Below are 16,403 nucleotides of genomic sequence, written 5' to 3'. Positions count from 1 at the left end.
GGAATAAAATTTTGACAAATGTTTTCTCTAGGAATAAAATGTTGACAAAATTTTCCTCTAGGAATAGAATGTTAACAAAATTTTCCATTGAAAAAAAGGTTAACAAAATCTTCTATAGAAAACAAAAACTGCAAAATAATATTTTGTTTTAGTAAAATTTTCTTTAAATTTTGGATATTTATATTGGGGTCGAGTGGCTGTGTGTCTATATAAAATCTAACATTTTCGTTTAGAAATTAAGTTTTGGGAAAATGGTCTATAGAAATAAAATTTGGCAAATTTTCTATAGAAAAAAAATGTTGACAATTTTTTTTCTAGGAATAAAATTTTGACAACTTTCTTTCTAGGAATAAAATTTTGACAAAATTTTCTCTAGTAATAAAATTTTGACAAAATTTTTCTCTAAGATTAAAATGTTGACATAATTTTCCATAGAAAAAAATGTTGACAAAATTTTCTATATAAATCAAAAACTGCAAAATAATATTTTTTATTTGGTAAAATTTTCTTCAAATTTTGGTTATTTATATTTGGATAGAGTGGCAGTGTGTCTAATAAAATCTAACATTTTTCGACCAAAATTTTCAATTACATTTTTGAATTTAAAATATTTTTGATTCAATTAATATTTTAATAAAAAAAACACAGAAACGTTTAAACATTTTCCTAGCAAAATTAAGTTTTGAAGACGATTAAAAATTGTAATGTATCAGTTAATTTTTTAATTGTTTACGTTTTCAATTTTAATCAACTTTCTTTAAATATCGGTTCCTTGTAACAAATTGCCGAAACACTCACATTTCGAATAATTTTGTTTCTCGTATTTCACAGGACACCCTTTTTCACTTAGTGGCTCATCAACCTGCGCACTATATATACATATTTATAAGGACATTGCACTTCAGTCAGTTAATGGGAATTGTATATTTTTCAAAATATCTATTCATGCCTCAAAATAAACAATAAAAAAAATATAATAATAAACGAAAGCAAAAAAACACATACCTGTTCATTAATGCATAAAGGTAAATTAAATCTGATTCAGCGAATAGTTGAAAAATACATGAAATTAGTGTAACAAGGCGCAAATTGGTGTTGACATTATCTTCTGAATTCTGAATGAAAATGAAAATCACAATTTCAAGCCAACTATGTAAAGAATGTATTGGTGTAAATTACAGAATATTTAATGTGAATTGATTGCATGATTGCTAAATAAAATATATTTTCAAATAATAGGTGTATATTAGCTAAATATAATGTGATTTTTTAGTAGACCAACTGAAAGTCCTTATTATGTCTGGTCTGGAAAATAAAAAAGTCTTTAATGTTATCGATATCCAACAACCAGACTATTTAGGACTGCTCACCATTCCCATTATTTTAATGCTGGTGCCATAAAGTACCATAGTCTATAGTCTATAGCTATAGTCATAATAATTTATAAAAAGTTAGGAAGATTTTTGATTTTTTATAATGTGAAGATTTTTAATTTGACGTCTTTTTTAACTTGTGTTATCACCATGTAGAAAAAAAAAATATTTATTATGAGGGCCTACCTCAATTATTAAAAAAATCTATATGAGTTTTTTTCTGCACACTTGATTCTTGAATTGTTCCCTAATGGCCTTACGACAAAAATTGCTTAGAACAGACAATTGCATAGTATATTTATTTTTATTCTTCCAATTTGCAATTGTCTTCTGAAACAATTCAGTAAAATATTTATTCAATATCCTAGTCTAGCGATTAAAAAGCTTCAAGTATTTCTTGACAAACTCAATGGCATCACATTAATATGGCCTCTTTGATTGTTAATTTTTTTGTCGTTGGGAAAATTACTTTTAGATCCTTACTTTACTTTATCCTTCCTTAATGTCTGTTTGTATTTGAACAAATTTTTTGTTGTTTTTTTTTCTCTTTCATTGTTCTTACTCTATACCCAGCTGTCTAATCCAACACCAAGGAAATTCCCATATGAGTGTGTATATATGTGCGTTTTAAATAATATAAAAACATTTATTTTATGAGTTCTCTGTGCCACTGTGTTATCCCAGAGCAAACTGACTGAAAGCCAAAAAAAAAGGGAATCAACATGGCCAATATTAGGAATAGCAAACTGGAAGATTTGTAAAGTTGGCAAAGGAAGAGAAAAAGAGAGAAAAATGGGTTGTAGGGAAAAATATGTGGGAAATCCGAAAATTTTGGAGTTTAATAATAAAGTGAAATAGTGAAGAATTTGTTATAAACAAATATAATAAAAAAAATATTGTTTATCATTCACTCCTGCAATTTATTATATTTTTGGAATAATTTACAGTATAACATAATCTAAAGTACTCCTTTCAAAAGATGAATGTCCTTTATCACCCAGATTGTACTATATGGAGTCGGGACCACTCATTGAAACTTTATTTGGCCAAACTGTATTCAAAAAAGTTATCTTTAGAAAAAGATTTTTAATATATTTTTTAATGTATTTATAACTAAAAAAAAAACATTTTTGTAGAGAAAAAATTATGTTACACCAGTCTCCTTAAAATCTCAAAAAAAAAATTGTAGGGGCAAAATTTCGCTAAATCAGTATTGTTAAAATGATTTAATTTTTTTGTAGAAATTAGTGTATTTAATCTAAAGCACTCCTTTCAGAAGAAGAATGTCCTTTATCACCCAGATTGTACTATATGGAGTCGGGACCACTCATTGAAACTATATTTGGCCATGGACTCCACCGTAAACTGTATTCAAAAATTTTATCTTTAGGAAAAGATTTTTAATATATTCGAAAAATCAGTCTCTTTAAAATTATTATATTTTTTTTTATTAAAAATTAGTGTATTTAATCTAATTCTTTCAAAAGAAGAATGTCCTTTATCACCCAGATTGTACTATATGGAGTCGGGACCACTCATTGAAACTATATTTGGCCATGGACTCCACCGTAAACTGTATTCAAAAATTTTATCTTTAGAAAAAGATTTTTAATATATTCTTTAAATGTATTTATAACTAAGAAAAAAACATTTTTGTAGAGAAAAAATTATGTTACACCAGTCTCCTTAAAATCTCCAAAAAAAATATTGTAGGGGCAAAATTTCGCTAAATCAGTATTTTTAAAATGATTTAATTTTTTTGTAGAAATTAGTGTATTTAATCTAAAGCACTCCTTTCAGAAGAAGAATGCCCTTTATCACCCAGATTGTACTATATGGAGTCGGGACCACTCATTGAAACTATATTTGGCCATGGACTCCACCGTAAACTGTATTCAAAAATTTTATCTTTAGGAAAAGATTTTTAATATATTCTTTTAATGTAAGAAAAAAAAACATTTTTGTAGAGAAAAAATTATGTAACACCAGTCTCCTTAAAATCTCAAAAAAAAATTTTTTTTGTAGGGGCAAAATTTCGCCAAATCAGTCGTTTTAAAATGATTTTGTTTTTAGAAATTAGTGTATTTAATCTAAAAATTATGTTACACCAGTCTCCTTAAAATCTTCAAAAAATTTTTGCAGGGGAAAATTTTCGCAAAATCAGTCCCTTTAAAATTATTATATTTTTTTTTATTAAAAATTAGTGTATTTAATCTAAATTTAATCTAATTCTTTCAAAAGAAGAATGTCCTTTATCACCCAGATTGTACTATAGGGAGTCGGGACCACTCATTGAAACTATATTTGGCCATGGACTCCACCGTAAACTGTATTCAAAAATTTTATCTTTAGAAAAAGATTTTTAATATATTCTTTTAATGTATTTATAACTAAGAAAAAAACATTTTTGTAGAGAAAAAATTATGTTACACCAGTCTCCTTAAAATCTCCAAAAAATTTTTTTGTTAGAAATTAGTGTATTAATCTAAATTTAATGTAATCCCTTCAGAAGAAGAATGTTATCACCCCGATTGTACTATGTGGAGTCGGGACCACTCATTGAAACTATATTTGGCCATGGACTCCACCGTAAACTGTATTCAAAAATTGTATCTTTAGGAAAAGATTTTTAATATATTATTTTAATGTATTTATAACTAAGAAAAAAACATTTTTGTAGAGAAAAAATTATGTTACACCAGTCTCCTTAAAATCTCCAAAAATTTTTTTTTTGTAGGGGCAAAATTTCTCTAAATCAGTCGTTTTAAAATGATTTTTTGTTAGAAATTAGTGTATTTAATCTAAATTTAATCTAATCCTTTCAGAAGAAGAATGTTATCACCCAGATTGTACTATATGGAGTCGGTACCAGTCATTAAAACTATATTTGGCCATGGACTCCACCGTAAACTGTATTTAAAAATTTTATCTTTAGAAAAAGATTTTTAATATATTTTTTAATGTATTTATAAGTAAGAAAAAAAACATTTTTGTAGAGAAAAAATTATGTTACAACAGTCTCATTAAAATCTCAAAAAAAAATTGTACGGGCAAAATTTCGCTAAATCAGTCTTTTTAAAATGATTTTATTTTTTTAGAAATTAGTGTATTTAATCTAAATTTAATCTAATCCTTTCAGAAGAAGAATGTCCTTTATCACCCAGATTGTACTATATGAAGTCGGGACCACTCAATGAAACTATATTTGGCCATGGATTCCACCGTAAACTGTATTCAAAAATTTTATCTTTAGAAAACGATTTTTAATATATATTTTTAATGTATTTATAACTATATAATATATATATTTTGCAGGGGAAAATTTTCGCAAAATCAGTCTCTTTAAAATGATTATAGTTTTTTTATTAAAAATTAGTGTATTTATTACCATTAGGTCGATATGAGATCTATGCAGACCAACATAATAATTATACCTTTTTTGTAGGGAAAAATGTCGCTAAATCAGTTTCTTTAAAATGATTATATTTTTTTTTATTAAAAATTAGTGTATTTATTACCAATAGGTCGATATGAGATCTATGCAGAATTGTACCTTCAATTACAAATTAGGTGGATGTATTCCTTCAACCGCTAGTCTAGCTAAACACACAAATTTTATATTTAATTTATATTTAAATTTTTAATAAAAATGTACAAATTTACTGTTTTATTATTCAAACAAAAAAGGGTCGACGAAAATCGAAAAAAACCTAATAAAAAATTATCTCAAAATAGCCCCCGGATGTCCGTCCGTCAGTATATAAGTTTTTTGTTGCCAAAATCAAACAAATTAATTTTGGATTCCATCATGAAATTAATTGATCCAATTAATTTTTAATTGAAATGTCTTCAATCACAGAAATGATAGTATCAGTCACCAAAATTAGCCACCGTGGTGCAATGGTTAGCATGCCCGCCTTGCATACACAAGGTCGTTGGTTCGATTCCTACTTCGACCGAACACCAAAAAGTTTTTCAGCGGTGGATTATCCTACACAGAAAATAATATTATAATTTTTGAGCTAACAATAAATTGTTGCTACAGAAAATTTCAACAACATTTTTGTTGATATAACAAAATGTTTGTTGATATAACAAAATTGGTTGCTAAAGTGACTAAAATCGTAATTGTATTTACAAATTACGTTGTTAGCTCAAATTTAAACATAATTTTAATTGTATTGACAATCAAATAAATTGATATTTTTTTGTGTGTACCTCAGTAATGCTGGTGACATTTCTGAGGGTTTCAAAGCTTCTCTAAGTGGTTTCACTGCAATGAGGAACGCTGTTCGGACTCGGCTATAAAAAGGAGGTCCCTTGTCATTGAGCTTAACATGGAATCGGGTAGCACTCAGTGATAAGAGAGAAGTTCACCAATGCGGTATCACAATGGACTGAATAGTCTAAGTGAGCCTGATACATCGGGCTGATATTATAATTGATATTATTAATTATTGTGTATAATTTTTGATTTAATTAAAAAATTGTTGAATCAATTAAATTTTTAATTGCATATTTTCAAAGATTAATTGGAAATATTTTGGTGAAATTTTTTATTTCTGTGCAGAGTTTTTATTTATTTATTTATTTATTATTTATTACAATTATAAAAATTATAATATACATTAAAGCAGTAGCTACAAAGGCTATCGGCCAAAGTGCAAATATAAGATACATATTTTCGATATAGATCTGGTTACCTGTTCATCCATTTTATATACAAAAAATAAAATTTTCCAGTTTTCGTGGAAAATTTTCATTGAAAATGTTTTCTTTAGTTGGGAAGGAAAAGCTCCCACGCCGAAAAAAAGGAAACTGTTTTATAGGAACAATGAACTACTTCGCTCGAAAAATTTAACTAAATTGTACTCCACATTATGAGATTTCTAAAATCTTTATATAAAACCAGTATAATTTAATACCTTGTTGTACTTTTTAACTACAGTTCACGAAATTACACCCTCTAATAGAAGAAAATATTAACTAAAAGTTAAGAAGAAAATCATTGGCGCCAAATCATGACCAGTTTAACCCTAAATTCACCCAGAGAAGGAATATGATCACCTCAAACATGTTTTAAGAGCAAAATGTTATTTTTGGGTGGTGACCATGTAACATGGTTTTCGCAACCATGTTATTTTCTCGGAAATCATGTATCTGATTTCGGCAAGCAGGTTATATTTGACGAGAAAATAACATTTTAGTGACAAACATGTTACATGGTCACCATACAAAAATGACATTTTGCTCTTGAAACATGTTTAAGGTGATCATATTCCTTCTCTGCGTGTTAGTTCATTCTTACTATTTTTGGGAATCGTACGAAAATTTTCATTTCCTTTAGAACTTATGTGTAAGGTCATTGAATTGGGTACAAAACCCACGTGAAGTTCATAAAATGTTTGAGACCTACTTAAAAAAAACGAAAATTTCATTGGTCTGTGGAAAATTTCTCAAAAAAAAAAAAAAATAATAAAATGTAACTACAAACAATTAATTTTTTTGCAATAAAATTATGTTAATCTAAACATTTAAAATAAAAATATTTAAAATTTTTTTTTTCTGTGCAACTCAACTATATGCTACGATATCAGATTCAAAATTCAATCAATAGCATCCCTAAATAAATTCAGTTCTTACTCCAGCCCAGTTGGATAACTGGTTGGTAGACAAACTTCTAGCTAACATTACGTTCATACTAGGCTTAATGGTTAGGTGTATGAAATATACCCCCACTGTTCTGCACTCATAGAACCACACACACATACGCTCGCACTCACTCTCTCACATCCCCATGTAACAAAAGCTTAATCCTGTGAGATTTTGGGTAGGAACGTGAGTTCACATAATTCGAAAGAAAAAAAAAAAATATCATCAAGATATATTCATCTCGGTAAATGTGAAAGAGAGATGCATGTGAGCCTCAAGTCCATAGAGTATGAGATGGAGTCATAGACATTTTTCATAATATATCTGCCGCTTTTTCTTTGTTCATCTTTTGTGCTGAAATTATTTATATATGTTTAAAATTTTCCTAGTAAATTTACTTTTCAGAAAGACGAACAGAAATGTTGTTGTCTTTGATAAAAAAAGTGTCAAAAAGGCATAAAAAGCTGTCATCATGTTTTCATTTTTTTTTCTTTTGCTTGGCAATGATGAAAGAAAACGCTTTAACGCTATGCTTAAGGTTCAAAGTGTGGGTTACATTAGAGAGCAACTCGTGCATAATGGAAGCTATAATGGAATTAAAATGGGATATTGTCAAGTTACAAAGGATACTCGAGGATTTTTCTACGAAAGAAAATAAATAAGAAGAGCGATCAAAACATTTTAAAAATAAAACTGAAATTTAATATATTTTTTGAAATGTTGCTGGATTACATGGAAACTCTTATCCAAAAGTATTTTGAGTTTTGTAAAAACCTTTGTGAAACCACTAGAAAGGAAGACACATATATGTAGACACATAGCATTTGATGCAAACTCATACTCATATCTTCAATTACTTTGAGGAAAAAAAAAAATACGCACTTCTTTCACAATTCGCATGAAACACAAAAGCAATGAATGCTTGTTCATTTTACAACTGAATTTAAATGGCGCGTTACACAGTTTCAGTTCCCACTTATAAAAGGATAATAGGTATAAAAGGATAATATTTCATTATATTGCGATTAATTTCAATAGGAAAGATTTCTTTAATATTAGGCAATTTTTTGCTTCAATTAGCTAAAATTTCATGAATAAATTCTTTATATTTAAGTACACACCAAAAAAATATATCTATTAATTTTATTGTCAATACAATTAAAATTATGTTTAAATTTGAGCTAACAACGTAATTTGTAAATACAATTACGATTTTAGTAATATTTTGTCACATTAGCAACCAATTTTGTTATATTAACAAAAATTTTGTTTTTGAACAATAATTTATTGTTTGTTCAAAAATTAATTTGACAATTTTTATTTTATTTTTCTACCAGCGAAGTTTTTATACCCAGAAATGTCGAAATCATTTTTCTGAAATGGTCGTATTTGATACTTGATGATATCAAGATATTTAACGTACAAGAAGGACATGTACATCATGGTACCATTTAATTCTTCTTAAACAATTCCTACATGTTCACTTTCATGGAGATCGCTAGCTGATGCATTGAAGATGGTTCACAGGGATGTATCGATGCATCAAAATGAATCGATGAAAAATATTGGACCCCACGATTGATACCTCTTAAGTCAGCCTTGGTTATCTATCTGCACGTGTGTGCTGATGAGATATCACTTATGAAATTAGGTAGAGTGGAATTTTCTGCTACCGAAAAGAAAGCTATTGGAATTGAGGCTGGAATAAACTTTGTGTCAAAAATATTGCCATAATACCACCCTCGATTATAAAGTGATCTCCATATTACTCTCTCTCTTATTAACCCATGAAGGAAAGTCCATTTAGAGAAGTTGAGGTTCATAAGGAATACAGAGTAGGATTTGAAGGAATTGGTACCGAATATATCTAGATCGATAAAGAAGCTTGCGCATGTCGGAAAGAAGATGAATTCACTATAGATGACTTACAGTTAATTAGGCAATCAAAGGGATTACTCTAGAAGAGCAGCAAGAACGATTCTTGAATTGAGTGCACATTTGTTTGAATAGGAACAGCGAAGAATGGTAGAGGGTATTTGGTGACCAAAAGGAAGTCTTTTTAGATCTACTTATGCCAGTATCTTTCTTTTAAGAGACACAAGTTCTGTCAGACATAAGGAAGGGTTGATATAGAAACATTCCCATTTTCGAAACAAGGAATTAAATGAAGTTTTCTGTTGTGGTCTTGGGAAGTAGTATATGCAAAAAATTGATTTCGTTTCTGGGAAAAGAATTTTAGATACATTGGTAAAGTGGTTTCAAGTTAAAGTATGTTGGGTAGAAGAGTAGGAGTGGGTTCAGTAAAACAGAGATTTTTTGCTCTTAAAGAGACCTCTTTACCAAAAAAAAGAAAACATCGTTGGCCTAAAATTTCGATTCGGAAGAGAGAATTTCGTTTTGCGTAGTAAGAAATTTTGACGTGTTACATATTTAAACCCAGATCATGGGAACAATCTGCCTCCACTGGATACATCTAGTTCGTGTAAGATCAATGTTGTGTTGAAGAAAATGCGAAAAATTTATCAGTGATGTGAGGCATATGACTGCACTTTGGACATTCATTTTATAGAGCTGGGTTAAGATCTGTGATATAGGTGATCAAATACCTACATATATCAGATCGTAGCTGAGACAGCACCGATCTTGTACTCTAGACTAGCTTCTGCAATAGAATGCGGCCTATCTGGCATGTTGCACTGGTAGAACACGATATTTGTCTGACCCTTCCTGAGTACGCCGACATAAATACGGCCTGAATTCCCTCATCACTCGAGTCTGAGAACTCATTCTTAATGCTTTCTTATGTTGTACCTAATGGGATTTGTGGAATTTGTGGGTAGTGTACCATACAATTCTCCTCCTGGTGTTCGAAATCTTTGGGAACTCATAGCACAGTATTTTTCAACGGTTAAACATTTTTCTATTCGGCCTCCCTAATACTGGGAGTCCAAACGGAGATCGCGTAATCGATCAATGGTAATCAATGATTCCCTTGTCTGTTGTATTTGTTTTGAGGATACAGTTCTGGGGTTTTTTGTTAAACCCATTTAGTAATGCTGGTCAATCTCGAAGCTTCTGTAAGTGATCTTCAACATAATGAGAAATGCTTTTCGGAATAGCAAATAAAAAGACCCCAAGCTTGGTCAAAGACTATGCACTAATGGCCAGCCAACATTAGCGATGGTAGGACTATAACCTATGGTACACCACAATGGGGTTACGATATAATAAATTTGTATGGAAATGTGCCTACCAGAAGTATAGGGTCTAGATCTCATTTTTTTCGAATTGTCAGGAAATAATCCTCGGTTTGAATAAAGGTGTATTTAGTACCCTGCGGACACTAATCGCCTCACCTTATGCGTATATCTAGCCCGAAATTATCATTAGTCTTGGATGGCCGAACTCATGTGCCGCTGATGGTTATGGTGTGGACCACCGTAGTTGTCGATGATCACTGTCCGCTCATATTTATTGACCTTAGGGGTTAAAAAAAAATAGAAGGCGAATATTATCGGGATCTTACCTTGGATCTTAATCTGTTGCATTTTGGTCCTGGGGCTTTTTGGGCAGTAAGGTTCGTAATAAAAGAAGCATTTGATGGCTTTGGCGGTCGTGGAAAGGCCATTATTCAATGTCAAATTGAGACAATTCAAAAAAAAAAAAACAAGTATATACGGCCGAATCTTATGTACCCTCCACCATGGATACCATAGAAACTTGGTCATCCACGGTATCTTAAAACTTCTTAACACTCTCTTATCAATTGTTAGTACGGGGTATATATTAAACAAAAAAAAGCAGATTAAATACATAAATAATTCAGTTTGACAACATTTTCTATAGAAATAAAATTTTGAAAAAATTTTCTGTAGAAAACAATTTTGGCAACATTTTCTACAGAAAAATATTTTGACAAAATTTTCTATAGAAATACAATTTTGACAAAAATTCTCTATAGAAATAAATTCTTGCCAAAATTTTATGTAGTAATAAAATTTTGACAAAATTTTCTATTGACATAAAATTTTGACAAGTTTTTCTATAGCAATAAAATCTAGACAAAATTTTGTATAGTAATAAAATTTTGACAAAACTTTTTCTGAAGTAATAAAATTTTGACAAAATTTTCTATAGAAATAAAATTTTGGTAGATTATTTTTGGGAATCGGCTATATATAACTATAGACCGATATGGACCAATTTTGGCATGGTTGTTAGCGGCCATATACTAGCGCAATGTACCAAATTTCAAACGGATCGGATGAATTCTGCTCCTCCAAGAGACTCTGCAAGCCATATCTTTGGGTCCTTTATGTGGGGGCTATACGTAAAAGTGGTCCGATATGGCCCATTTGCAATACCATCCGACCTACATCAATAACAACTACTTATGCCAGGTTTCACCTACTTGTGCCTTGTTTCGTTCGGAAGTGAGTGTGATTTTAACAGACGGACGGACGGACATTCATAGATCGACTCAGAATTTCACCACGACCCAGAATATATATACTTTATGGGGTCTTAGAGCGATATTTCGATGTGTTACAAACGGAATGACAAAGTTAATATACCCCCCATCCTATGGTGGAGGGTATAAAAACAATTTAGAAATATATTGCTCTTTGTTGCAGCAGATATCAACCACCCTGTATATATGGTAATAAGTGAAACTTATCAGAAATGAACAACCATGGTCCCAAAAGTTTGTCTGCCATATGGAAGGTGACTTGTAGCAAAGTCTTACGAAAATTGTAAATTTTTGCGATATATCTGCTTTTTAGAGTGTTGAAGTTTTTGAGATTTCACTTTACCCGATTTTCATTTTACCCCTAATTATTTACCGATCTTATTCAAAATTAGGAAAAAATTATCCTCACCAGCGATGTCGGTTCAAAGTTTGATAAAAGTCCCATATGTGAGTATCACCCGATTTGCACATGCACGTAGATAAGGAATATGGTCATCCCCTAGAGCAAAATGTTATTTTTGGATGGGGAACATGGAACTTTACTTCAAAAATGTTCTTTTCTCGCTAAGTATAAAATGATTCATAATTCCCGAGAAAATAACATGGTTATGACAACCATAATACATGTTCACCGTTCAAAAAAAAAAAAAACATTTTGCTCTAGTATAAAATCATTTTCTTTCTCTGGGTGTGCAATTGTTAAAATTTTTTTAAAATAGAAAACTAAAGCTTTATAGATTTCCTTTATAAAAAATATTTTTTTTTTTGTATTTCTATTTATCACCTAAAAAGCAACTTCAAAGTCTAGCCGTGAACCCATGGCCCGTTGTATGTAAAACAGCCATGCTAAAATTACCCCATGGCGAGTCGAATAGGTCAACACCTACTAATTTTATAAGAATACGCTTTGATTTTAATTTGCCTTTAAATTATTGCATACCCTAAGTTCAAAATGTTCATCAAAAAATATTTCCCATATATTTGCATGAAAATCTTAATTATTTCACAAGGCCCAAAAAATCTCCTTAAACTTTTAAAGTTATAATTATCTTTGGTTGCCTATTTTCACACACACACACATCAAAAAAAAAAACTTTTTTTTCTAGTCTATCCTTTTAGGGCTACAACCCAAAAACAAAATACTAACCCAGAATGACAATTTAATTTTTTGCCCTAATGGAGGTGGAAGGGGGAGAAGGTTTAAAATTTAATTAAAATTGTTAAAATTACTTTATGTTATCCAGTTAATTGGCAAATAATCCTTGTGTAATCCTTTTTATGTGGTCTTCTTGTCGTTTGAGAATGTGAAAAATGGGGATATTTCAGTAGCTCTTTTTAGATGAGATTTTTTATTTTTGCTTTTTCTGGTTTTTTGGATTTTCCTCGGTTTTTCAAACATATAAAGTTATAGAGATATGATGACTTTTATGGTCTTAGGCTGAGGCAGGTGGCAGTGTTGCTTGGAGTTTAGTTTTATTTCAAACGCTTAAATTGATGGTAATAATTTTTTCTACTCTTTTTCTATTCCATTTTATGTTGCTTTGGGTTATGCTCTGCTTTTTGTTTTGTTTTTTTGCCACCCACCAGCAAACACTTGACATTAACTCTTTTTTAATCCTTTGAAAAATAAATGTGAATAAAGCATACACTAAGGTGACACATACACACCCGCACACAAAGAGCCACTCACTCATTCACAACTGGCATAGATACGGTCGACGAAGCTCACTGAGAAAATACCGAGGTCGTAACACGCACGAAGTAATGACATTCATACGCTCTCACACACGGAGCCACAAACACACTGAGTTAAGCCACACAGCTAGGCTTTAAATTGGAAAATTATTAAAGAACCGTTAAACGAGCACTTTGGTCATAGAGACATTTTTTTTCCATTTTCCACTTGTCAAAGAGAATTTTTTATTTTTGAAGGCCCATTAATTCTTGCCTTTTGATAATTTTGCAAATGTGAACTAGATTTTTTTTTGTTAATCTCACATTATTTTCTAAATATGTTGAGTGGAAACATTTTATAGCTTTCTCTAAGGATGTTTTTTTGGGTTCTTCTCCACACTTTATTTCGCTGATTATATTTAGCGTTTTCACCGTTATATTCCGATTGTTAACGACGAATCGTTTTTTTACTTCACACCGTCAATAGAATTTTCTTCGGATTTCTTGTGGATTCACTTTTCGTTCTTCGATTTCTTATTTATTTATTTTTTTTTTGTCTCAGCGTATTTTCGTAAAACGTTTTGGTATTGTATCGTTTTTTTTCAGTTACGCTGTAACGTTTCACTTACGTCGTACCAAATCGTTTGAATATCCCGGCAGTACTGAATATACTCTGTCTAAGAAATTTATGAATTGCGTGCATTTCTTTAGCACTACCAACGTAGCCCCACATATACTCATAGCCTCACACACAGGCACACACACACATTACTCTCACATTTCTTGCTCTCAGTAAAAAATCTTAGCACTGTATGCAGAGAGAGGGAGAGTGTGTGCACGAACAAAAGGCCTTTGGAAAGCCTATATAGCCATGTAAGAGTCATTCCAAACCATTTCATTTGTGAAACCTCTCTTTGAAGTTAACCTTTCATAAATGGGCACCTCCCAAATATGGAAACAATGTGGCGAACCGTAGATTTCCACTTCTTGAGAGGTTTCACTGTAATAAAATTGGTAATGAAGAAAATTCTAATAATGTACCGAGAAAATTTCTTCGGCATATTATTATTATAACAAGGCGATAAATCATAAAGTTGCATATTTCAATTAAGTATACACAAAATTGAGACCCACATATGACCTAGAAATCAAAGCCATTTAAAAAATAGACGATATTTTCGGTGAGGTCTAAATCTCAGAACAGATACCAGAGGGAAGTAACTGCTACACCGATGGACCGAGGATGAGTAAGAGGATAGGACTGGGCGTATTTATGGAGGACCCTGACACAAAATTGATACCCTAATATAACCCAGAAATCAAACAGGAAGGTCAAATGTCCTTTAAAAAATTGAGGGTATATACGGTGGGATCCAAATTTCAGAACAGATACCAGAGGGAAATCAATACTACACCGATAGACCGAAGATGAGTGAGACGACAGGATAGAACTGGGCGTATTTGTGGATGACTTTTGCTCCAAGACACTATTCCAATTCTCAGACCACAAAACAATCCGACAAAAATTCGTGACATAACATGTGGTTAGAGTCTCGGAAATAACACGAGGCCACAAGACGTGAATATTTTCACAGATTTCCGGAGGTCAATGACGCCAATGACAGGCAAAGGAAGGATCAACGAATACTCAGAATACGGGAGGATCCGCATCAAACATGTGCCGGGACATGGCGGAATAAGGGAAAACGTAAAGGCATACGAATTGACAATAATAACTGGGGAATTTAGGGAGTGAGAGGACAGGACAGGACTGGGCGTATTTGTGGATGACTCTTACACCAAGACATTATTCCAATTATCAGACCACAAAACAATCCAACAAAAATTCGTGACATAACATGTGTTTAGAGTCTCGAAAATACCACGAGGTGACAAGACGTGAATATTTTCACGGATTTCCGGAGGTCAATGACAGGCAAAAGAATGATCAACGAATACTCAGAATACGGGAGGATCCGCATCATACATGTGCCGGGACATGCCGGAATAAGGGAAAACGTAAAGACATACGAATTGGGAATTTAGGCAGTGAGAGGACAGGATAGGACTGGGTGTATTTGTGGATGACTCTTACACCAAGACACTATTCCAATTATCAGACCACAAAACAATGCCACAAAAATTCGTGACGTGAATATTTTCACACATTTCCGGAGGTCAATGACGCCAATGACATGCAAAAGAATGATCAACGAATACTCTGAATACGGGAGGATCCGCATCATACATCTGCCGGGACATGCCGGAATAAGGAAAAACGTAAAGGCATACGAATTGACAATAATAACTAGGGAATTTAGGGAAGTACACATAGAGAACGCATGACCCATAGAGGCGCAGAAAGGGCGATAAAAATGTTAAAGATTGACCCAGACAATAAAAAGCCTGAAGGACTATTCAAGCAGAGTAAGACAACAGTCAGAAGGAAATAATGTCCGGGTACCTAGAATTGAGTGCGCATCTGTGCCGAACAGGATCAGTGGAAGATGATGCATGTAGGACATGTTTTTAGGATGATAAGACCTTAGGTTAGGTTAGGTGGCAGCCCGATGTATCAGGCTCACTTCGACTATTCAGTCCATTGTGATACCACATTGGTGAACCTCTCTCTTATCACTGAGTGCTGCCCGATTCCATGTTAAGCTCAATGACAAGAGACCTCCTTTTTATAGCCGAGTCCGAACGGTGTTCCACATTGCAGTGAAACCACTTAGAGAAGCTTTGAAACGCTCAGAAATGTCACCAGCATTACTGAGGTGGGATAATCCACCGCTGAAAAACTTTTTGGTGTTCAGTCGAAGCAGGAATCGAACCCACGACCTTGTGTATGCAAGGCGGGCATGCTAACCATTGCACCACGGTGACTCCCTATGATAAGACCTTGAAACACTACCATTGTCACTCCCCTGCCTTTACTAGGCAAAGAGTTAACCATATCGGTAAAGAGGTGATTCGGGACAAGACCCAGCTGGAAAACAGGGAGTGAAAACAAATTATGAAATTCGATAAGGACACAGAGTCTCTGGAATAAAAGAAGGGCACGATGGAAACAAGAAATTAGATACTGGCTTATGTGTATGTCAGCCGACATTAGACAGGAAAACCTAGACTCTCTTTTCAACCTAACATAATCAAACCTTATCCAGACACAAAAAAGAAGTAGCACTCGATTACAAATAATAATCACATCAAATACACTATCATACAATATT

The 16,403-nt window shown here is 32.1% G+C and overlaps 1 protein-coding gene across 1 annotated transcript in view; it reads right to left on the bottom strand.

Moving 5' to 3' along the window:
* side-V (sidestep V) overlaps positions 1 to 13,810 on the bottom strand; it is a 302,304-nt gene extending 288,494 nt beyond the window's left edge. Inside the window, exon 1 of the mRNA XM_075312598.1 lies at positions 12,727 to 13,810. The gene's annotated coding sequence lies outside the window, so the exon portion shown is untranslated. The remainder of the gene's footprint in view (positions 1 to 12,726) is intronic.
* Between the last annotated feature and the right edge of the window lie 2,593 nt (positions 13,811 to 16,403).

This window comes from Haematobia irritans, chromosome 5, assembly GCF_050003625.1.
Source record: "Haematobia irritans isolate KBUSLIRL chromosome 5, ASM5000362v1, whole genome shotgun sequence".
Lineage (NCBI taxonomy): Eukaryota > Metazoa > Arthropoda > Insecta > Diptera > Muscidae > Haematobia > Haematobia irritans.
This window is presented reverse-complemented; position numbering and strand designations above follow the sequence as displayed.